Here is a 25189-nt window from a genome sequence, read left to right as displayed (position 1 = left end):
AGTTAAATAAGCAAAGTGACAATATACAGCCTTGTCATATTCCTTTTGCAATTTTGAAGCAGTTAGTTGTTCCATGTTCAGTTCAAGTTTTGCTTCTTAACCAGCACACATATTTCTCAGGAGACAGGTAAGGTGGTCTGGTACTCCCATCTATTCAATAATTTTTCAGTTTTTTGTGATCCACACAGTCAAAGGCTTTAGTATAGTCAATGAAGCAGAAGTAGGTATTTTTCTGGAATTCCTTTGCTTTCTTCATGATCCAATAGATGTTGGCAATTTGATCTCTGGTTACTCTGCCTTTTTGAAACCCAGCTTGTACGTCTGGGAGTTCTCAGTTCCTATACTACTGAAGCCTTGCTTGAAGGATTTTTAACATAACCTTGCTATCAAGTGAAATAAGTGCAACTGTATGGTATCTTGAACATGGCATTTCCCTTTTGGGGGATTGGAATGAAAACTGACCTCTTCCAGTCGTGTGGCCACTGTTAGATTTCCAAATTTGCTGGCATATTGAGTACAACACTTTAACAGCATCATTTTTTAGGATTTGAAATAGCTCAGCTGGAATTCCATCACCTCCAGTAGCTTTGTTCACAGTAATGCTTCATAAGGCCCAATTGACTTCACACTCTAGGATGTCCTGCTCTAGGTGACTGACCACCATTGTGGTTACTGAGCCATTAAGACACTGCTTGTTTAGTTCTTCTATGTATTCTTGTCACTTCTTAATCTTTTCTGCTTCTTTCAGATCCTTACTGTTTCTGTCCTTTGTCATGTCCATACTTGAAATGTTGCCTTGATAGTTCCATTTTCTTGAAGAGATCTCTAGTCTTTTCCATTCTATCATTTTCTTCTATATCTTCACAGTATTCATTTTAACAGGCCTTCTTATATTTCCTTGCTATTCTTTGGAACTCTGCATTCAGTTGGGTATATCTTTCCCTTTTTCCTTTGTCTTTCACTCCTCTTCTTTCCTCAAGCTATTCATAAAGGCTTCTCAGACAATCACTTTGCCTCTTGTGTCTCTTTTTCTTTGGGATAATTTTTGTCACTGCCACTTGTTAAATGTTATGAATCTCCATTCATAGTTTTTCAGGTATTCTGTCTACCAGATCTAATCCTTTGAATCTATTTGTCACCTCCACTATATAATTGAGGTAGAAATTGTTAGGCATTAGTGTAGGAACTCTGAGATCTCAGCCTGTTTCAATAAACTTCCTGCTCCATTAACCTAAAACTATACCCTTTGTCCCAAGTTTCTGGCTCTCAGAGGAATGTGCTCCTGGACTGATAAATTATCAGCACTCAGATCCAGGAAAGGGTAGTAATTAACTTCTGCTCCATATACCTTTCCATATGCCCAAGGGAAAAGCAACTGGTGATCCTTAATCTTTAGCCCATACATCTGGTCCATTGTAAAATGGCTGGTATTCATGGGAAAATGTTGTGGCATGGTGATTTAATGTATAGGACAACTAAGAATCTGAGGATCAAAAGAAGCTATAAGGATGTCAAGTTAAACATTCTGACTTTTAAGGTGATTTGTTAGAAATGACATATGTTGAAAAAAAGTAAGAACCAATCAAAAGTGTACAAATCAATACTAGTAATGACATAAACTGCTGTTAAGTCCCACCTTTTGGGGCACTTCACCCCCCTCTCAGTGTCTAGGGTGAGATCTTTGTACTTTTCTTCTCTCTGAAATAAATTTTGTTTGCTTGCTACCGTGAATGTCTGCATATCTGTGAAGTTCATTCTTCAGCTCCGTGAATATGAACTTGGATTCCTGTTTCATAATCATAATGGATTTGATTATTTGATTTTATATCCTATATTTCCTAAGAGTCAATATCTCCTAGAATAAGGACTTAAGCAACTTTTTCTTGTTTCTAGCATATTTAACAGAGGAAGAGGAAGAGTATTGGGTATATTTTGAGGCAGACATGGGGAGTTAGGTGATTGTAAGTTCTCTCTTTCTAAAATGCACTTGTCAAAGAGTCTTACACATCACAAAAACATAGTCAGAGGTTTCTATCATTGTAATGCAATATAACATTTGTGATACACTGGTAATGAAAGTTGTGTATAATACACTTTATTAGTGGGGCAGGTTGTAAAGTTTAGATGTATGGTCAGAGCCCTCCCTCTAGGTTGTGGTGACTAGCAGAGCATATTTAGCATACTCCGTATTCTGTAAGATTATCTGTAGAAAAGCTGTAGTCTTTAAAGAAGAATTACTGACAAAGCATGGTTTTGAAAGATTTTTCCAAATAGAAACGAAAGACAAGGACTTAGAGCACAGAAGAAATAATTTGTTCAAAAGCACATGTTGAGAATGATGCCATACTGGTGAAAATTAGTTCCCTTAAATCCGAGTCCCCTTAAAGCCCAGTCTTCTAAAATTAAGTTTCTCTGCTGAGTTTATGATTATTTTTTCTATCCAAAAGGTCATTCCTTCTCTAGTCCCACATCTATTTTCCATGAAGATTGAGGAATATCAAAGAAAAGAGTGGATTAAAACCTCAAAGAGCTCTACAGGGCCCTCCCAGATACAAAAACCTTTCCATATCCCTTGTTTGTTGTTTGTGGTAAAAGGTTTCAGTCTCCTAAAACTTCCTGAAGTTCCAAAGGGGGAATTCAAACAGTCACTAATTAGTAGGGAGAAGGGAGGGAAGGCACAACCAAGGAAAAATTACAGTGATAAAACAGCTCTAATTCCTCCTGGGGGATATGTATTACTATCTGATGCATATCTTTAAGTTGTTCAGCAGAAACTAGGTTTCCCATCCAGGTGAAAGATGGTAACTTCAGAGTGAGCATAAGCACTAAACCTCAGACTATTTGGAAACAGAAAGTTGATGACTAAGATTCCTGAAACACCATCCTGTTACCTTACCCCAAACCAATAAAAAAGAAGAGATGTACCCTAGAGCCTTCACCCAAAAATTGGCTTTTAAAATATTTTCCCTGAGGAGCAACAGGGAGTTCAGTTCTTTTAAGCATGAACTGCCCATTCTCCTTGTTTGACCCTGCTCAAATAAGCCTCTCTCTGCTCCAAACTCTGAGATTTTTGGTTTACTTGACCTCACTGTTAATTGGGAACATGAACTTGGGTTTGACAACAGTCCCATTGTTTTTATCACTTAGGAAATTCTAAGAGTTTTGGAAGCTGTGAGCCAGGAACTGTGGATAAAGACATTTCTCATATACATGAGAAACATATATTGGTCCAAAAACATATTTTTTATGTTAAAAAGGAAATTTTAACTAAATGAACTTAAAACTCAAATTGATTTTATTCAATGATTCATGATTTGGGCAGTATCCCATTTAGTAAATAGAAAGGCACTCTGAGGGGTTGTAGAAAATGGAAACTTTTTATAGGCAGAAGGCAGGTTGCAAGTAAATGATTAACAAAAGAAAAAACAGGATTATCTCAGACTCTGTCACCTTTGGGTAAAGGGCAAAGACCTATCACAGAAATTACCTCTTTCTCCTTTGGAAGTGGAATGGATAGAAACAAGATCATATTTATGACTCTATACAACATAATTGTAATACATATATATGTATATATAATTGTAACACATATATAAATTATAATTATGTTATAAAGAGTCATAAATGTGATCCTGTTTAGCCATTATCAATGTTGTTGGAGGCCTGTTTTGACACTGGGTATTTTAAGAGGGAACAATCTTATAAAATAAACACAATATAAGTAACACAGCTAGTAGCATTAATGAAGTCATAGTATAGCATAGAGTCATAAAGGATAAGCTATTTGGAAACAAAGAACAAATTAAAATAAAAATTTGTATAACTAGTTGTTATCCAGTTGCAATAAGCCATGAAGTCCGCAGGACAGCCAGTTAAAGAAGCCAGTTTTCGAAAGGATCGAGTAAAGAGGAACATAAATATTTCATCTTTTTCAGAAAGGTATACATTATCAATTTGTCATAGGTCATAGCATAAGGGGAAAGGTCTTTTTGGAAAACAAAGATTAAAAACCAGTATATTTCTATAAAAAGTGAAAGTTAAAATCATATTTATCAATTCACTCAGTCTCATGTAATTAATTAATCCTTATTGATTTGGATGAAGTCATCAGGTTTTCCCATTTTAGTGGTATGATCTAAAAACTATTAGAAACTCATATCTGGTTTTTTTAATCCTTTTATGAATTTTCTTGAAGATATTAATTTTAAAAAAGCCTCAATGTAAAATAATGATTGTCTATAAAGGGTAAAACTTAAAAGGGTATGGTTAAAGAATTTGATTATGATGCAATTGGCACAAAACTTGGTTATTTCTATGACATACATTTTAAGAAACTATAGTATGACTGATACTGGTAACACTAATAACAGTAATTTCATATAAATTTTGAAATAACTATGTTAATGGCATTTACCCATATACTATAATGTAAATTTCATCTTCAGTCACTTGACAATGTTTCTCAAGTAATTTAACATATCAAATAAACCTAACTGGCTTACTATTCCTCCCTGAGATGTCTCAGGGTTCCTTTGAAATATCCCAGAGTTAGCTGGAGTCTAAAAAATGTTTAGTTAGAATTTGATATTTGAGAAGTCTGTTAATAATATCAAAAAGGTTTTAAAACACATGAGGTAATATTCATCCACTCAACTAATCTGATGAAGATTTCAAATAAATAAATACAGATCACTGTGATGGACCGCAAAGAAGGTTCACCCAAGGTCAAGGGCAGAGGCTGAGAGAACCTATCCCATGTCCAAGGAGCGGTGGCTGCGCGGGTGCAAGAGAGCCAGAGGAGCTACTCTACGTTCAAGTTCAGGAGGGGTGGCTGTGAGGAGATACCCCTCGTCAAAGGTAAGGAGTAGAAGTCGCACTTTGCTGGAGCAGCCGTGAAGAGATACCCACGTCCAAGGTAAGAGAAGCCCAAGTAAGACAGTAGGTGTGGTGAGAGCCATCAGAGGGCAGACGCACAAACCATAATTGCAGAAAACTAATCAGTCTAATCACACAGACGACAGCCTTGTCTAACTCAAAGAAATTAAGCCATGCCCTGTGGAGCCACTCAAAACCGGTGGGTCACGGCAGAGAGGTGTGACAGAATGTGGTCCACTGGAGAAGGAAATGGCAAACCACTTCAGTGTTCTTGCCTTGAGAACCCCATGAACAGCATGAAAAGGCAAAATGATAGGATACTGAAAGGGGAACTCCCCGAGTCGGTAGGTGCCGAAATTGCTACTGGAGATCAGTGGAGAAATAACTCAAAAAAGAACTAAGGGATAGAACCAAAGCAAAAACAATACCGAGCAGTGGATGTGACTGGTGATAGAAGAAAGGTCAGATGCTGTAAAGAGCAATATTGCATAAGAACCTGGAATGTCAGATCCATGAATCAAGGCAAATTCAGTTCAGTTCAGTTCAGTCTCTCAGCTGTGTCCGACTGTTTGCAACCCCACAAATCGCAGAACACCAGGCCTCCCTGTCCATCAACAACTTCCAGAGTTCACTCAGACTCATCTCCATCAAGTCAGCGATGTCATCCAGCCATTTCATCCTCTGTTGTCTCCTTCTCCTCCTGCCCCCAATGCCAAGCAGCATCAAAACCATTCCAATGGGTCAACTCTTCTCATGAGGTGGCCAAAATACTGAGTTTCAGCTTCAGCATCATTCCCTCCAAAGAAATCCCAGGGCTGAGCTCCTTCAGAATGGACAGGTTGGAATTCACTGCAGTCCAAGGGACTCTCAAGAGTCTTCTCCAACACCACAGTGCAAAAGTATCAGTTCTCCAGAACTCAGTTTTTTTCACAGTCCAACTCTCATATCCATACATGATCACAGGAAAAACCATAGCCTTGACTAGACGGACCTTTGTTGGCAAAGTAAAGTCTCTACTTTTGAATATGCTCTCTAGGTTGGTCATAACTTTTCTTCCAAGGAGTAAGCGTCTTTTAATTTTATGGCTGCAATCACCATCTGCAGTGATTTTGGTGCCCAAAAAATAAAATCTGACACTGTTTCCACTGTTTCCCCATCTATTTCCCATGAAGTGATGGGAACAGATGCCATGATCTTCGTTTTCTGAATGTTGAGCTTTAAGCCAACTTTTTCACTCTCCTCTTTCGTTTTCATCAAGAGGCTCTTTAGTTCCTCTTCACTTTCTGTCATAATGGTGGTGTCATCTGCCTATCTGAGGTTTTTGATATTTCTCCCAGCAATCTTGATTCCACCTTTGCTTCTTCCAGTCCAGCATTTCTCATGATGTACTCTGCATATAAGTTAAATAAGCAGGGTGACAATATACAGCCTTGACGTACTCCTTTTCCTATTTGGAACCAGTCTGTTGTTCCATGTCCAGTTCTAACTGTTGCTTCCTCACTGTAAATGGTTTTCTCAAGAGGCAGGTCAGGTGGTCTGGTATTCCCATCTCTTTCAGAATTTTTCACAGTTTATTGTGATCCACACAGAGAAAGCCTTTGGCATAGTCAATAAAGCAGAAATAGATGTTTTTCTGGAACTCTCTTCCTTTTCCATGATCCAGCAGATGTTGTCAGTTTGATCTCTGGTTCCTCTGCCTTTTCTAAAAACTGTATGAACATCTGGAAGTTCACAGTTCACATATTGCTGAAGCCTGGCCTGGAGAATTTTGAGCATTACTTTACTAGCATGTGAGATGAGTGCAATTGTGCGATACTTTGAGCACTTTGGTATTGCCTTTCTTTGGGATTGGAATGAAAACTGACCTTTTCCAGTCCTGTGGCCACTGCTGAGTATTCCAAATTTGCGGGCATATTGAGTGCAGCACTTTCACAGCATCATCTTTCAAGATTTGAAAGAGCTCAACTAGAATTCCATCACCTCCACTAGCTTTGTTCTTAGTGATGCTTTCTAAGGCCCACGTGACTTCACATTCCAGGATGTCAGGTTGTAGGTGCGTGATCACGCCATCATGATTATCTTGGTCGTGAAGATCTTTTTTTCTACAGTTCTTCTGTGTATTCTTGCCACATCTTCTTAATATCTTCTGCTTCTGTTAGGTCCATACCATTTCTGTCCTTTAATGAGTCCATCTTTGAATGAAAAGTTCCCTTGGTATATCTCATTTTCTTGAAGAGATCTCTAGTCTTTCTCTTGTTTCCCTCTATTTCTTTGCACTGATCATTGAAGAAGGCTTTCTTATCTCTTCTTGCTATTCTCTGGAACTCTGCATTCAGATGCTTATATCTTTCCTTTTCTCCTTTGCTTTTTGCTTCTCTTCTTTTCATAGCTATTTGTAGGGCCTCCCCAGACAGCCATTTTTCTTTTTTTGCATTTCTTTTCCATGGGGATGGTCTTGATTCCTGTCTCCTGTACAGTGTCACGAACCTCTGCCCATGGTTCATCAGGCACTCTATCTACCAGGTCTAGTCACTTAAATCTATTTCTCACTTCCACTGTATAATGATAAGGAGTTTGATTTAGGTCATACCTGAATGGTCTAGTGGTTTTCCTTACTTTCTTTTTTTAAGTCTGAATTTGGCAATAAGGAGTTCATGATCTGAGCCACAGTCAGCTCCTAGTCTTGTTTTTGTTGACTGTATAGAATTTCTCCATCTTTGGCTGCAAAGAATATAATCAATCTGATTTTGGTGTTGACCATATGGTGATGTCCATGTGTAGAGTCTTCTCTTTTGTTATTTAAGAGGGTGTTTGCTATGACTAGTGCATTCTTTTGGCAAAGCTCTATTTGTCTTTGCCCTGCTTCACTCTGTATTCCAAGGCCAAACTTGCCTGTTACTCCAGGTGTTTCTTGACTTCCTACTTTTGCATTCCAGTCCCCTATAATGAAAAGGACATCTTTTGGGGGTGTTAGTTCTAAAAGGTCTTGTAGGTCTTCATAGAACCATTCAATTTCAGCTTCTTCAGTGTTACTGGTTGGGGCATAGACTTGGATTACTGTGATATTGAATGGTTTGCCTTGGAAACGAACAGAGATCATCCTATAGTTTTTGAGATTGCATCCAAATACTGTATTTCGGACTCTTTTGTTGACCATGATGGCTACTGCATTTCCTCTAAGGGATTCCTGCCCACAGTAGTAGATATAATGGTCATCTTAGTTAAATTCACCCATTCCAGTCCACTTTAGTTTGCTGATTCCTAGAATGTCAATGTTCACTCTTGCCATCTCCTGTTTGACCACTCCCAATTTGCCTTGATTCATGGACCTGACATTCCAGGTTCCTATGCAATATTGCTCTTTATAGCATCGGATATTGCTTCTATCACCAGCCACATCCCAAACTGCATATTGTTTTTGCTTTAACTCCATCCCTTCATTCTTTCTGGAGTTATTTCTTCACTGATCTCCACTAGCATATTGGGCACCTATTGACCTGGGGAGTTCCTCTTTCAGTATCTGATCATTTTGCCTTTTCATACTGTTCATGTGGTTCTCAAGGCAAGAATACTGAAGTGGTTTGCCATTCCCTTCTCCAGTGGACCACATTGTGTCAAAACTCTCCATCATGCCCACCCGTTGTGGTGGCCCCACTCGGCATGGCTTAGTTTCATTGAGTTAGACAAGGCTGTGGTCCTAGTATGATTAGATTGACTAGTTTTCTGTGGTTATGGTTTCAGTGTGTCTGCCCTCCGATGCCCTCTTGCAAAATCTACCATCTTAGTTGAGTTACTCTTACCTTGGGCGTGGGGTATCTCTTCACGGCTGCTCCAGCAAAATGCAGCCACTGCTCTTTAACTTGGAGGAGTGAGTGGAAGTAGTCAAACAAGAGATGGCAAGAGTGAACATCAACATTCTAGGAATCAGCGAACTAAAATGGACTGGAATGGAAGAATTTAACTCAGATAAGCATTATATCTACTACTGTGGGCAGGAATCCCTTAGAGGAAATGCAGTAGCCATAATGGTCAACAAGAGTCTGAAATGCAGTACTTGGATGCAATCTCTAAAAGGACAAAATGATCTCTGTTCATTTCCAAGGCAAACCTTCAATATCACAGTAATCTGAGTCTATACCCCAACAGTAATGCTGAAGAAGCTGAAGTTGAACTGTTCTATGAGGACCTACAAGACCTTTTAGAACTAACACCCCAAAAAGATGTCCCTTTCATTTTAGTGGACTGGAATGCAAAAGTAAGAAGTCAAGAAACAGGCCTGGGGTAACAGGCAAATTTGGCCTTGGAATATGGAATGAAGCAGGGCAAAGGCTAATAGAGTTTTTCCAAGAGAATACACTGGTCATAGCAAACACCTTCTTCCAACAACACAAGAGAAGACTCTACACATGGGCATCACCAGATGGTCAACACCGAAATCAGATTGATTATATTCTTTGCAGCCAAAGATGGAGAAGCTCTATACAGTCAGCAAAAACAAGACCGGAAGCTGACTGTGGCTCAGATCATGAAATCCTTATTGCCAAATTCAGACTTAAATTGAAGAAACTTGGGAAAACCACTGGACCATTCAACTATGACCTAGATCAAATCCCTTATGATTATACAGTGGAAGTGAGAAAAAATTTAAGGGACTAGATCTGATACAGTGCCAGATGAACTATGGATGGAGATTCGTGACTTGTACAGGAGACAGGGATCAAGACCATCCCCATGGAAAAGAAATGCAAAAAGCAAAATGGCTGTCTGGGGAGGCCTTACAAATAGCTGTGAAAAGAAGAGAAGTGAAAAGCAAAGGAGAAAAGGAAAGATATAAGCATCTGAATGCAGAGTTCCAAAGAATAGCAAGAAGAGATAAGAAAGCCTTTTTCAGCAATCAATGCAAAGAAACAAAGGAAAAGAACAGAATGGGGAAAACTAGAGATCTTTTCAAGAAAATTAGAGATACAAAGGGAATATTTCATGCAAAGATGGGCTCGATAAAGGACAGAAATGATATGAACCTTACAGAAGCAGAAGGTACTAAGAGGAGGTGGCAAGAATACACAGAAGAACTGTAAAAAAAAAAAAAAAAAAAGAGCTTGATGACCAAGATAATCACGATGGTGCGATTACTCACCTCGAGCAAGATATCATAGAATATGAAGTCAAGTGGTTTTAGACAGCATCACTACAAACAAAGCTAGTGGAGGTGACGGAATTCTAGTTGAACTATTTCAAATCCTGAAAGATGATGCTGTGAAAGTGCTGCACTCAATATGCCAGCAAATTTGGAAAACTCAGCACTGGCCACAGGACTGGAAAACGTCAGTTTTCATTCCAATCCCAAAGAAAGGCAATGCCAATGAATGCTCAAAGTAGCATACAATTGCACTCGTCTCACATGCTAATAAAGTAATGCTCAAAATTCTCCAAGCCAGGCTTCAGAAATACGTGCACCATGTACTCCAGATGTTCAAGCTGGCTTTAGAAAAGGCAGAAGAACCAGAGATCAAATTGCCAACATCTGCTGGATCATGGAAAAAGCAAGAGAGTTCCAGAAAAACATCAATTTCTGCTTTATTGACTATGCCAAAGGCTTTCACTGTGTGGATCACAATCAACTGTGGAAAATTCTGAAAGAAATGGGAATACCAGACCACCTGACCTGCCTCTTGAGAAACCCATATGCAGGTGAGGAAGCAACAGTTGGAATTGGACATGGAACAACAGACTGGTTCCAAATAGGAAAAGGAGTACGTCAAGGCTGTATATTGTCACCCTGCTTATTTAACTTATATGCAGAGTACATCATGAGAAACGCTGGACTGGAAGAAACACAAGCTGGAATCAAGATTGCTGGGAGAAATATCAAAAACCTCAGATATGCAGATGACACCACCCTTATGGCAGAAAGTGAAGAGGAACTAAAAAGCCTCTTGATGAAAGTGAAAGAGGAGAGTGAAAAAGTTGGCTTAAAGCTCAACATTCAGAAAATGAAGATCATGGCATCTGTTCCCATCACTTCATGGGAAATAGATGGGGAAACTGTGGAAACAGTGTCAGACTTTATTTTGGGGGGCTCTAAAATCACTGCAAATGGTGATTTCAGCCATGAAATTAAAAGATGGTTACTCCTTGGAAGGAAAGTTATGACCAATCTAGACTGCATATTGAAAAGCAGAGACATTATTTTGCCAACAAAGCCCCATCTAGTCAATGTTATGGTTTTTCACACACACACACACACACACACACACACACACACACACACATATATATATAATTTAAGTATAGTTGACTTATAATGTTTTAAGTGCACAGCAAGGTGATTCAGTTGTATAAATATACATATATTACTTTTGAAATTTTTTCTATCATAAATTAGAAGGTATTGACTATAGTTTCATATGTTATACAGTAAACCTTTGTTGCCTGTTGCATATCTATTTTTAGTTAGAAATCTAGCATTCTATTCATATTTAGTCAAACAAGTGGAATCAAAATGTCATAATTTTTTTAGTTAGGCAAAAATTTATACTTTCTATAATATATGTATTATAAACATATTTATATAATATATATGCAAAAGCTTTTCTACTACACTTGATAAAGTCTTGAGAAATAATATCAAAATTAAAAAAGAAGAGATGAAGAAAGTAGAGGACATAAACTAAATGAAATGGGTGCACTGAATATGAAATAGAAAAGGTGAAATAAACTAGATAAAATTAAAACATCATAATATATTCTAGTTGCTTTTAAACATGACTGCTTACTAAAAACTTCTGGAGCTCTGGAGAAAGAAGCAATATCTGAGCATTTGCACTTTTCAAAAAATTTCAAGATAATTCTGATATGCATCTGGCTTTTAAAAAATGATTATAGGTTTGTCTATTAAATCCTAGTTTTGGTGATCTATGCTTCTATTGTTTCTTTTGACCAATCATGATACAACGGTATTAAGTGATTAATAGTTACATAATCACAACAGTAAAAGATGTTTATCATTTTTCACAGTCAGTAGCCAGACAAATAATTAAAGATAATTACAATTCCAAGCCATAATGGGAACATGAGTATCTTAACAATATAAAATAATTACATAAAATTTGGGGTGTCAGGCAGAGTGACGTGGTAAGTGGGAGAACATACAAACACATGTTTTCATCAACCCAGCTAATCTATGTATTTTGGCTGGTGCATTTAATCCATTTACATATAAGGTAATTATCAATATGTATGCTCCTATTACCATTTTTTTAGTTGTTTTGGGTTTATTTCTGTAGGTCTTTTCCTTTTCTCATGTTTCCTGCTTAGAGAATTTCCTTTAGCCTTTGTTGTAAAGCTGGTTTGGTGGTGCTGCATTCTCTTAACTTTTGCTTGTTTGGAAAGCTTTTGATTCTCTATTAGATCTGAAGGAGAGTCTTGCTGGGTAGAGTATTCTTGGCTGTAGGTTCTTCTCTTTCATCACTTTAAATATATCATGCCATTCCCTTCTGGTTTCTGTTGAGAAATAAGCTGATAGTCTGATAGGAGTTCTTTTGTATGTTATTTGTTGCTCTTAATATTTTATCTCTGTCTTTAATTTTTGTGAGTTTGATTACTGTATGTCTCGGTGTGTTCCTCCTTTGATTTATCAGCTGATTTAAATATCTTCCTAGCATTCTCCATGCTTCCTGGACTTGGTTAACTATTTCCTTTCCCACATCCAGGCAAATTTCCTGAACTTCCTGTTTCCCATTGTGTCCCAAGCTATTATCATTTCAAATATTTTCTCACGTCCTGTCTCTCTCCTTTCTTCTTCTGGGACTATAATGTGAGTGCTTATGTGTTTAATGTTGTCCCAGAGGTCTCTTAAGCTGTCTTCATTTTTTACATTCTTTTTTCTGTATTCTATTCTGTGGCAATGATTTCCAATATTCTGTTCTCCAAGTCATTTATCCGTTCTTCTGCCTCAATGATTCTGCTATTGATTCCTTTTAGTGTGTTATTCATCTCTGCTTGTTTGTTCTTTAGTTCTTGTAGATCTTTCGTAATCATTTCTTGAATCTTCTCAATCTTTGCCTACATTCTTTCCAGAGATCCTGGGTCATCTTCACTATCATTATTCTGAATTCTTTTTCTGGAAGATATGCTATCTCTAATTCATTTAGTTGTTTTTCTGGGATTTTATCTTGTCCCTTCATCTGGGACACAATTTTTGCTTTTACACAGTGCTTAACTTTCTGTAACATAGTTTTCTGTTTTAGCCATTGTCAGACTGCTTATTCTTGCTTCTGTCTGCACTCTGATGGATGAAACTAAGAAGCTTGTGTAAGATTCTTGATACTAGGGACTAGCTCAGTTCAGTTCAGTTCAGTCGCTCAGTTGTGTCTGACTCTTTGTGACCCCATGAATTGCAGCACGCCAGGCCTCCCTGTCCATCACCATCTCCCGGAGTTCACTCAAACTCATGTCCATCTAGTCTGTGATGCCATCCAGCCATCTCATACTCTGTTGTCCCCTTCTCCTCCTGCCCCCAATCCCTCCCAGCATCAGTCTTTTCCAAGGAGGCAACTCTTTGCATGAGGTGGCCAAAGTACTGGAGCTTCAGCTTTAGCATCATTCCGTCCAAAGAAATCCCAGGGCTGATCTGTTCAGAATTGACTGGTTGGATCTCCTTGCAGTCCAAGGGAATTTCAAGAGTCTTCTCCAACACCACAGTTCAAACGCATCAATTCTTCAGTGCTCAGCCTTCTTCACAGTCCAACTCTCACATCCATACATGACTACAGGAAAAACCATAGCCTTGACTAGACTGATCTTAGTAGACAAAGTAATGTCTCTGCTTTTGAATACACTATCTAGGTTGCTCATAACTTTTCTTCCAAGGAGTAAGCATCTTTTAATTTCATGGCTGCAATCACCATCTGCGGTGATTTTGGAGTCCCCCAAAATAAAGTCTGACACTGTTTCCACTGTTTCCCCATCTATTTCCCATGGAGTGATGGGGCCAGATGCCATGATTTTCGTTTTCTGAATGTTGAGCTTTAAGCCAACTTTTTTGCTCTCCTCTTTCACTTTCATCAAGAGGTTTTTTAGTTCCTCTTCACTTTCTGCCATAAGGGTGGTGTCATCTGCATATCTGAGGTTTTTGATATTTCTCCCAGCAATCTTGATTCCAGCTTGTGTTTCTTCCAGTCCAGCGTTTCTCATGATGTACTCTGCATATAAGTTAAATAAGCAGGGTGACAATATACAGCCTTGATGTACTCCTTTTCCTATTTGGAACCAGTCTGTTGTTCCACGTCCAGTTCTAACTGTTGCTTCCTAACCTGCATACAGATTTCTGAAGAGGCAGGTCAGGTGGTCTGGTAATCCCATCTCTTTCAGAATTTTCCACAGTTTATTGTGATCCACACAGTCAAAGGCTTTGGCATAGTCAGTAAAGCAGAAATAGATGTTTTTCTGGAACTCTCTTCCTTTTTTCATGATCCAGTAGATGTTGGCAATTTGATCTTTGGTTCCTCTGCCTTTTCTAAAACCAGCTTGAACATCAGGGAGTTCACAGTTCACGTATTGCTGAAGTCTGGCTTGGAGAATTCTCAGCATAACTTTACTAGCATGTGAGATGAGTGCAATTGTGCGGTAGTTTGAGCATTCTTTGGCATTGCCTTTCTTTGGGATTGGAATGAAAACTGACCTTTTTCCAGTCCTGTAGCCACTGCTGAGTTTTCCAAATCTGCTGGCATATTGAGTGCAGCACTTTCACAGCATCATCTTTCAGGATTTGAAATAGCTCAACTGGAATTTCATCACCTCCACTAGCTTTGTTCATAGTGATGCTTCCTAAGGCCCACTTGACTTCACATTCCAAGATGTCTGGCTCTAGATGAGTGATCACATCATCATGATTATCTGGGTCGTAAAGACCTTTTTTGTACCATTCTTCCGTGTATTCTTGCCAGCTCTTCTTAATATCTTCTGCTTCTGTTAGGTCCAGACCATTTCTGTCCTTTATTGAGCCTATCTTTGCATGAAATGTTCCCTTGGTATCTCTAATTTTTTGAAGAGATCACTAGTCTTTCCCACTAAGCCCGGCGGAGAGGAGCTACCCCACGTCCGAGGTCAGAGGCAGTGGCCTAGAGTGCCAGGCTGTGACAGCTCAGGAACGGCCGAGAGGAGCTACCCCACGTCTGAAGTCAGGGGCGGCGGCCGGGAGGAGATACTCCTTGTCCGAGGTCAGGGGCGGCAGCTGAGAGTAGCTACACCGCGTCCAAGGTAGAAGCGGCTGGGAAGAGACACCCCGTGTCCGAGGTCAGGGCGGCAGCCAGGAGGAGCTAACCTGCGTCCAAGGCCAGTGGCAGCTGGGAGGAGACACCCCGTGTCTGAAATCAGGGGCAGCCAGGAGAAGCCACCTCGTGCCCGAGGCCAGTGGTGGTGACCTTGAGGAGCCACCCCGAGCCCGAGGCCAGGGGCAGCAGCTGGGAGCAGCTACCCATGCCCGAGGCCAGGGCCAGCGGCTAGGAGGAGCAACCCGAGGAGTGGTGGCTGCGCAGGCACAGAAGGGCCTAGAGGAGCTATACCATGTTGAAGGTCATGAACGGTGGCAGTAAGGCAATACCCCTTGTCCAAGGTAAGGAACAGCAGCTGTGCTTTGCTGGAGCAGCTGTGAAGAGATACCCCATGCCAAGGTAAGAGAAACCCAAGTAAGATGCTACTTGGGTAAGATGCAAGAGGGCATCAGAGGGTAGACACACTGAAACCATACTCACAGAAAACTAGTCAATCTAATCACACTAGAACCACAGCCTTGTCTAACTCAATGAAACTAAGCCATGCCTGCAGGGCAACCCAAGATGGGTGGGTCATGGTGGAGAGGCCTGACAGAATGTGGTCCACTGGAGAAAGGAATGGCAAGCCACTTCAGTATTCTTGCCTTAAGAACCCCATGAACAGTAGGAAAAGGCAAAATGATAGGATACCAAAAGAGGAACTCCCCAGGTCATTAGGTGCCCAATATGCTACTGGAGATCAGTGGAGAAATAACTCCAGAAAGAATGGGGGATGGAACCAAAGCAAAAACAATACCCAGTTGTGGATGTGACTGGTGATAGAAGCAAGATCCCATGCTGTAAAGAGCACCATTGCATAGGAACCTGGAATGTCAGGTCCATGAATCAAGGCAAATTGGAAGTGGTCAAACAAGAGATGGCAAGGGTGAATGTCGACATTCTAGGTATCAGTAAACTAAAATGGACTGAAACGGGTGAATTTAACTCAGATGACCATTACATCTACTACTGGGGGCAGGAATCCCTCAGGAGAAATGGAGTAGCCATCATGGTCAACAAAAGAGTCCAAAATGCAGTACTTGGATGCAATCTCAAAACGACAGAATGATCTCTGTTCATCTCCAGGGAAAACCATTCAATATGACAGTTATCCAAGTCTATGCCCCAACCAGTAACGCTGAAGAAACTGGTTGAATCATTTTATGAAGACCTACAAGATATTTTAGAACTAACACCCCAAAAAGATGTCCTTTTCATTATAGGGGACTGGAATGCAAAAGTAGGAAGTCAAGAAACACCTGGAGTAACAGGCAAATTTGGCCTTGGAATGCGGAATGAAGCAGGGCAAACACTAATAGAGTTTTGCCAAGAAAATGCACTGGTCATAGGAAACACCCTCTTCCAACAACACAAGAGAAGACTCTACACATGGGCATCACCAGATGGTCAACACTGAAATCAGATTGATTATATTCTTTGCAGCCAATGATGAAGAAGCTCTATACAGTCAACAAAAACAAGACCAGGACCTGACTGTGGCTCAGGTCATGAACTCCTTATTGCCAAATTCAGACTTAAATTGAAGAAAGTAGGGAAAACCGCTAGACCATTCAGGTGTGACCTCAATCAAATCCCTTATGAGTATACAGTGAAGTGAGAAATAGATTTAAGGGCCTAGATCTGATAGATAGAGTGCCTGATGAACTATGGACTGAGGTTCGTGACATTGTACAGGAGACAGGGATCAAGACTATCCCCATGGAAAAGAAATGAAAAAAAGCAAAATGGCTGTCTGGGGAGGCCTTACAAATAGCTGTGAAAAGAAGACAGGAGAAAAGCAAAGGAGAAAAGGAAAGATATAAGCATCTGAATGCAGAGTTCCAAAGAATAGCAAGAAGAGATAAGAAAGACTTCTTCAGTGATCAATGCAAAGAAATAGAGGAAAACAACAGGGACTAGCTCAGTAAAGCTTTAATTCAATTATCTGTGATGGGTGGGGTTGCAATCCCTCCCTAGTTGATTAGCTTGAGGCGACCCAGCCCTGGGGTCTGTGGGCTCTATGGTAGGATTAATGGTGAACTCCAAGAGGATTTATGCCAAGGGGGACCTTCCAGTACACCCATGCCTGTGGTGAGCCCCTGCTGACCCATGCCTCCACAGGAGGCCTTCCAATATTAATAGGTACTTTTGGTTCAGTCTCCTGTTGGGTCACTGCTCCTCTCCTCTGGGTCTTGGTGTGCTCAAAATTGTATTTTTGCCCTCCAAGACTGGAGTCTCTGTTTCCCTCAGTCATCCTGCTGGCCCTCAAGGCCATTCCTTGGGGATTCCCATCCCTTTGTAGGATCCCCAGGCTGGGAAGCCTGATGTGGAGTTCAGAACCTTCACAGTAGTGTAAAAACTTCTTTGGCATTATCATTCTCCAGTCTGTGGGTCACCCACCCAGCGGGTATGGGATTTGATTTGATTGTAATTGTACCCCTCCTACCATCTCGCTGTGGCTTCTTTGTCTTTGAACATAGGGTATCTTTTTTTGGTGGGTTTCAGTGTCCTCTTGTCAATGGTTGTTCAAAGTTGCTAATTGAAAATTTGGTGTTCTTGCAAGAGGAGATGAGCAAACATCCTTCTATTCCTCCATTCTTGAACTGGAAGCCTCAACTTTCTTTTAACCACAAAATACATTCACTTAATTAAATTCAGTATAAATTTAGCTAATCCTGATCATGCATAAAACTTTTCTCAAGGTTTCTTTTTCACAGTCTTCTATCACTTTCTGTATCTATATTAGTTTGTCCCTAAAAATAGGGACACTCAAAATAATCAGCTCTAGGACAAATTATTTTTCCTTAGCAAAATATATTTTCACTCCTCATACATACTTTTGTTGAAATAGCTCATCCTAATTGCCTTGCATGTGGAAAAGTTCCTTTGTTATTCCTAGTAGCTTTAGACACATATTACAAATTTAACTTATAAAAACCTTAATCTCCCGCAAAAACAGACAAGCAATAAGTAATTGTAAACTGTTTTTCATAGCATCATTTCCTGATTGGAACATCCCATGAGACAGCCCCATGAAATACAAAACATTTATTTCTTCACTGTAGTACAAGACATGTATCTAATAAACCCAAACATCTTTAGTTTCCCTATTTTAAGTAGAAAAATGTAAGCTTATTTAGCAATTAATGTTCCAGTATCTTATTTTCTTTGGAAATGACCTAACTATTCAAAAACATTTATCTTTTAACTTCTTTTAGCAAAACTCTAGAGTTTCAAGCTACCAAGTATCTGGAGAGATTATTTTAAGTTAACTTTTAAAAATAATTATTTTTTTAGAATTCTAAATTAATATTAAATTATATAAATATTATTCTAATTATGGTTTAAAATATTAATTATAATTACTTGAAATTAATTATTTCTAATTAAGTAGAAATATTCTAATTATTCTAATAATTATAAATGATTATAAATATTATTTATGGAGTCACAAAGAGTCAGACATGACTGAGCGACTTCACTTTTCTTTCATACATATAAAATCTCAATTCTGTCAACTTTTATACTATAAACTTTAGTTTTCTTTAGGACCCAGTGAACAATTTTTCACATCACAGGAGAAATCTTGGAAGCTTTTCTTTCTTTTTATTTCCATTTTATCTATTTTTATATAAAAAGCTCTGGGATCCCCACAGAGGGCTTGAGCCAAGGAACTCAAGTTGAGTTACCAGTTTTGATTACTTGGCCTGATTGTTGCCTCAAATACTTGATGGTCAGGTGTCTCAGTGTAATTTTATTTTTCTCTTTACCCTTTAAATATATATACATATTTACAATAAATATGTATATAATATATATTATATAAATATTTAATATATATAATATGTGAATATATAAAATATATAAATATAAAATATATAAGTATACATATATATTTAAGCTATGAATGGCTTGAGCTGACCTGTTTGGCCTTTAATGTTGGGGACCAGTAGGGGGTCCCTTTTGGACCATTGCAATTTTAGTACTGTAATATCAAAACCTTGTGCTTTAATCTCTTAAGTGTTTGTTTTATTTATCACATTTTAAATAACCATCTAAGATTCTTTATTTATTTTGGATAAGTCTCTCTAAGAGTTCTTGTTTGTTGGGGAAAAAGTCTCTAGACTTTCCCTACAGTTTTTTTGTTTGTTTGTTTGTTTGTTTCTGTTAATCAACCTGATCAACATTAATTATTCTAATGTTTTCGGTAGCATCTATAAGAGAAAACTAAGATCATGGCATCCGGTCCCATCACTTCATGGGAAATAGATGGGTAAACAGTGGAAACAGTGTCAGACTTCATTTTTGGGGGGTTCCAAAATCACTGCAGATGGTGACTACAGCCATGAAATTAAAAGATGCTTACTCCTTGGAAGAAAAGTTATGACCAACCTAGATAGCATATTCAAAAGCAGAGAAATTACTTTGCCAACTAAGATCCGTCTAGTCAAGGCTATGGTTTTTCCTGTGGTCATGTACGGATGTGAGAGTTGGACTGTGAAGAAGACTGAGTGCCGAAGAATTGATGCTTTTGAACTGTGGTGTTGGAGAAGACTCTTGAGAATACCTTGGACTGCAAGGAGATCCAACCAGTCCATTCTGAAGGAGATCAGCCTTGGGATTTCCTTGGAAGGAATGATGCTAAAGCTAAAACTCCAGTACTTTGGCCACCGCATGTGAAGAATTGACTCATTGGAAAAGACTGATGCTGGGAGGGATTGGGGGCAGTAGGAGAAGGGGACGACAGAGGATGAGATGGCTGGATGGCATCACTGACTCGATGGATATGAGTCTGAGTGAGCTCCAGGAGTTGGTGATGGACAGGGAGGCCTGGCATGCTGTGATTCATGGAGTCACAAAGAGTAGGACATGACTGAGAGACTGAACTGAACTGAACTGAACTGATAAGAGCCATTTCAGGGATGTTGAATGCTTTGCCAAAAGTTTTATTCTTGTTTTAGATTTAAAGTATTCAGTGATCAAATAAACCACTTGTTATGCACACATAAATAGCTTCAATTTTTAATAGAAGACTATTTAACTTAATTTCAATATACAGTCATGAAAAGAAAATAAATAGAAACAGTAGAGAGAACTAAAGCCTATACATCACAAAACTGGGCTGACACCTACATCCAGATTTGAACAGCACTAGGAAGTCCCATATAAGAGCAATCTGGAGTCCCAGTTGGGAAAAGGTCTTGGGCATTGTGTCCATTGTACTGGTGAGACTTCAAATTGCAGATTTGGAGGGTTCCCACTTATAATCCCAGGCCACAGATGGATATTTTCAACTGTTTTCATGCAAAAAATACAACTGTTTTTTCTTTAATTTTTACAATGCTGTTTGCTTCATTTGGTGAGCCATAGAGGTCCTAAACTCTGGGGACTGGCCAGGTTCCCAGGGGCTTAAGAAATTCCAAGGTTCCCTTTCTTATCTAAAGAGCTATAGACTTCCTGGTAACAACTGGTGTGCTTACAGGCAGGCGTGTAGTCCAGGTAGTGCCATAAATCAATCAGAATTCTGTTCCTCTACTTCTGTAGACAGAACAAGACTATCTCCATTTAATTTCCCTAACACCAAGAACATGACAGTGCTTTCCAAATCTTATTTGATTTAAATTAAGGAAATTCTTATGTTAGCCATTAGATATTTTTTTATCTTTTAATTTTATTTTTATAGGCAGCACTGAAATAGTTGTGTATAATGAAAATTCTCTAAAATTTTACCAATTTTCTCCAATTTAAATTACCCATAATCTATCTACAAATGAGATATATATTAAGAGTGATTCAGGAGATTGGTCAACAGAATTTCAGGTCAGAAAGATTTGAGTTAACCCCTTCTTACAAAAACACCAAAATTGCAACTACTGAAAAATTATTGACAAAAAAAATGCTAGAACATACCAAAAAAGATATCTTATATACAAAGGCAAAGAAGAGGCCACAGTGTAACAGTAGGAAGGACCCAATCACAACAAACTCAAACCCTATACCACCAGGTTGGGGACCCATAAACTGGAATATGATTATATTACAAAAGTTCTCTAACCAGAGTGAAAGTCCTGAGTCCCACATCAGTTTTCCCTGCTTGAGGGCCTGGTAATGGAAGAAGGAGTTCCTAGAGAATCTTGCTTTGAAACCCAGCAGGGTTCAATCACAGGAATTCCACAAGACTAGAAAAAAAAAACAGAAATTCCACTCAAGGAGGGCACATGCATTGTCCAGTGAGCATCAGGGCTCAGGGAAAAAAACTAGTGACCACATAAAAGACTGGGCCACACTTATCTGCTGGTAAAAGAGGATCTCCTGTGAAGGATGGAGGTGATTGTGATGCACAGCAGGGACAGACACTGGCAGTGGTACTTTTGGTGAATACTAATTTGCATGAGACTTCCCAGAGGCCAACATTGCCTCCTCAAGACCCAGTCCCATTTAACAGCTGTAGGCTACAATACTGGGATGCCTCAGGCCAAACAACAAACAGAGTGGGAACACAGCACCCATCAGCAAACAGGCTACTTGAAGTCTTCCTGAGCATGATTTGACCCTCCAGTGGGGGGAGGGGGGGAACAGCTTGGGCCATGAACCTGCCAGCAGGTTTCTGCCTCCAGCAAGAACCTGCCAGCAGGAAACCTGTACAAGCCTCTTATACAGTCTATCTACCACAGGACAGAGAGTAGATGCAAGAAAAACTGCAATCTTGCAGCCTGCAGAATAGGATTCAAAATCACAGAAAATTAGATAATATGAGACAGCAGAGGTACATATTTCAGATGAAGGAACAAAATGAAATATCAGAAGAGTGACTAAGTGAAGTGGCAGTTCAGTCACTCAGTTATGTCCAACTCTTTGTGACCCCATGGACTGTAGCTTCCCAGACTTCTTTGTCCATGGGATTCTCCAGGCAAGAATACAGGAATGGGTTGCCATTTCCTTCTCCAGGGAAGTGAAGTGGAGATAGACAATTTATAGGAAAGAGAATTCAGAGTGATGATAGTAAAGATGATTCAAGATCTCAGAAAAAGAATGGAGGCAAAGACTGAAAAAAATATAAGAAATATTTAATAAAGACCTAGAAGAAATAAGTAAGAAACTAACAGAGATGAAAAATACACTGAAATTAAAAATACAATAGAAGGAATTAAAAGCAAAGTAATTGAGGCAGAAGAATGGATAAGAGACCTGAAGGAAAGAATGCTAGAAATCACTCCCAAAGAATAGAATAAAGAAAAAAAGAATGTAAAGAAATGAAGATAGTCTATTAGACCTCTAAGACATCATTAAATGCACCAATATTCACATACAAGGGTACCAGAAAAAGAGAAGAGATAGAAAGGACCTGAGAAATATTTGAAGAGGTAATAAATTAAAAATCTCCTAACATTGGAAAGAAACAGTCACCCAAGTGCAAGAAGTTCAGAGTCCCTGACAGGATAAACCCAAGGAGGAATATATCAGTCAAACTAATAAAAAATAAGTTTAAGAATTATTAAAAGTAACAAGGAAAAAGTAACAACTAAGTTACAAGGGAGCTCCCATAAGATTATCAGCTGATTTCTCAGCAGAAATTCTGCAGGCCAGAAGGGAGTGGCACAATATATATATAAAGTGATGAAAGAGAAGGACCTACCTTCAATACAATGAAATATTTTCTACCCAGTAAGGTTCTCATTCACATTCATTGGAGAAATCAAATGAATTATAGGCAAGCAAAAGTTAAGAAAATCCAGAACTATGAGACCAGTTTTGCAACAAATGCTAAAGCAATTTCTCCAAGCTGAAAAGACCACCACTAGAAACAAGAAAGTTACAAATGAAAAAGCTCACCACTAAAGAAACCATAAAAAAAAATAAAGAAAGAAACCATAAAGTGAATGTAGGAAATGGTCTACACACAAATATGATCTCAAAACCAGCAATTTTGAGAAGAGGAGAGCACAAATGCACGATATTGAAAATGCGTTAGAAATTAAGACCAGCCACATAAAAGAACCTACATAAAAGACTGCTACATCAAAACCTCATGATAACTGCAAAACAAAAATCTACAATAGATGCACACAGAAAAAGAAAAAGGAATCAAAATATAATGCTAGTTAGTCATCAAATCACAAACGAGGAAGAAAGGTAAAAAAGCTACAAAAACAAACCCAAAACAACAAAATGGCAATCGGTTCATACATACATACATACATACATACATACATACATATATATATATATATATGTAAATGATTACCTTAAATGTAAATGAATTAAATGCTCCAGCGAAAAAGAGGTAGATTGGCTGAATGGATATAAAAAAAGACCTGTATGCATGCTGTCTATAAGAGACCCACTTCAGATAGAGGGACGCAACCACAGGGTAAGTGAGAGGATGGAAAATGTTATTCCATGCAAATAGAAACCAAAAGAAAGTTGGAGTAAAAATATTTAAATCAAACAGAATAGACTTTGAAATACTTTTAAAAGAGTAGAAGGATGACACATGATGATCAAAGGGTCAATCCAAGAATATATATCAATTGTAAATGTCTATACAGCCAACATATAAGCACCTCAATATATAAGGCAAATAATAATAGCGATAAAAGAAGAGACAGTAGCACAGTAATAGTGGGTAACTTTAACAACCCACTTTCATCAACAAACAGATCATACAGATGGAATATTAATAGGAAACACAGACTTTAAATGGTGCATTAGATCAGATGGATTTAATTAATATTTGTAGAGCATTCCATCTGAAATCCTCAGAATATACATTCTTCTCAAGCACACATGGAACATTCTCTAGCATTGATCACATGCTGGAACACAAAGTAGGCCTCAATAAATTTTTTAAAAGTGAAATCATATCAAGTATGTTCTCTTTTTTAATTAATTAATTTATTTTAATTGGAGGATAATTACTTTATAATTTTGTGATGGTTTTTGCATATATCAACATGAATCTGTCACAGGTATGCATGTGTCCCCCCTCACCCTGAACCCACCTCCCTCCCCACCCTATCCCTCTGGGTTGTCTTAGAGCACTGGCTTTGGGTGCCCTGTCAAGCATCTTTTCTGACCACAAAGCTAAGAGATTAGAAATCAACTGCAAGGGAAAAAATGCCAAAAGAAAAAACAACCTTGTGGAGGCTATACAACATGCTTCTAATCAACCAATGAACCACTGAATAAACCAAAGAGGAAGTCAAAAAATGTTTAGAGATAAATGAAAACAAAAGCATAATGATCCAAAAGCTATGTTTGCAATGGTGCAAAAACATTTCTATCAGGGAAATTTGTACCAATAAAATCTTACCTCAGGAAACAAAATAATCGCAAATAAACAACTTAAGCTTACACTTAAAGCAACAAGAGAAAGAATAGAAATCCAAACCTGAAGTTAGTAGATGTATAGGTATCATAAAGATCAAAGCACAAATAAATGAAAGAGAAATTACTGACTTCAGACTACAGTTCAAAGCTAACATCATCAAAACAGTATAATACTTGCACAAAAACAGAAATACAGATGAATGGAAGACGATAGAAAGTCCAGAAATAAATCTACCCACCTATGGCCAATTAATCTACAACAAAGTAACCAAGACTATACAATGTAGGAAAAACAGTCTCTTCAATAAATGGAACTGTGAAAACTGGACAACTGCATGTTAAAGAAAATGAAATTAGAACAGTCTTGAACACCATACACAAAAATAAACTCAAAATTGATTAAAGAGCTAAATGTAGGATTGGATACTATAAACTCTTAGAGAAAAATGTGAGCAGAACATTTTTTTACAGTAGAAATATATAAGAAAATATATTGTTGTCTCCTAGAGCAACAAAAATAAAAACAAAATCTTTTAAAGAAACCTAATTAAATTCAAAAACTTTCACACAGCAAAGGAAACAATTAACAAAATGAAAAGAGAACCTACAAAATGGGAGAAAACATTTGCAAATGATAAAATTGACAAAGGATTTGTCTGTAAAATTTACAA

Source organism: Ovis aries, chromosome 2, assembly GCF_016772045.2.
Source record: "Ovis aries strain OAR_USU_Benz2616 breed Rambouillet chromosome 2, ARS-UI_Ramb_v3.0, whole genome shotgun sequence".
NCBI classification, from domain to species: Eukaryota; Metazoa; Chordata; class Mammalia; order Artiodactyla; family Bovidae; genus Ovis; species Ovis aries.
The sequence above is the reverse complement of the archived record's forward strand: the minus strand, read 5'-3'. Positions refer to the sequence as shown.